Source organism: Triticum dicoccoides, chromosome 2B (assembly GCF_002162155.2).
Source record: "Triticum dicoccoides isolate Atlit2015 ecotype Zavitan chromosome 2B, WEW_v2.0, whole genome shotgun sequence".
Taxonomy (NCBI): domain Eukaryota; kingdom Viridiplantae; phylum Streptophyta; class Magnoliopsida; order Poales; family Poaceae; genus Triticum; species Triticum dicoccoides.
Window position 1 is genome coordinate 693,678,463 of NC_041383.1, and position 220 is coordinate 693,678,682.

The following is a 220-nucleotide window of genomic DNA, read 5'->3' on the forward strand; positions in this document are numbered from 1 at the left end:
GGGGGGGGGTTGTTTTATTTTATTTTTGTTTTGTCTTTATTTATTCTTTTAACTTCGGTTTTAAATGTTTTAATATCAAAACAGTTTTAACAAACTATAAAACCCATACCTAGATTAGTAAGGTAGCATAACTCACTGTAATAAAATGTTCACACATTATTTTAACTAGCTTACAATTACCTATATACATAAAAGCATTTATTAAGTATTTTCAAATATT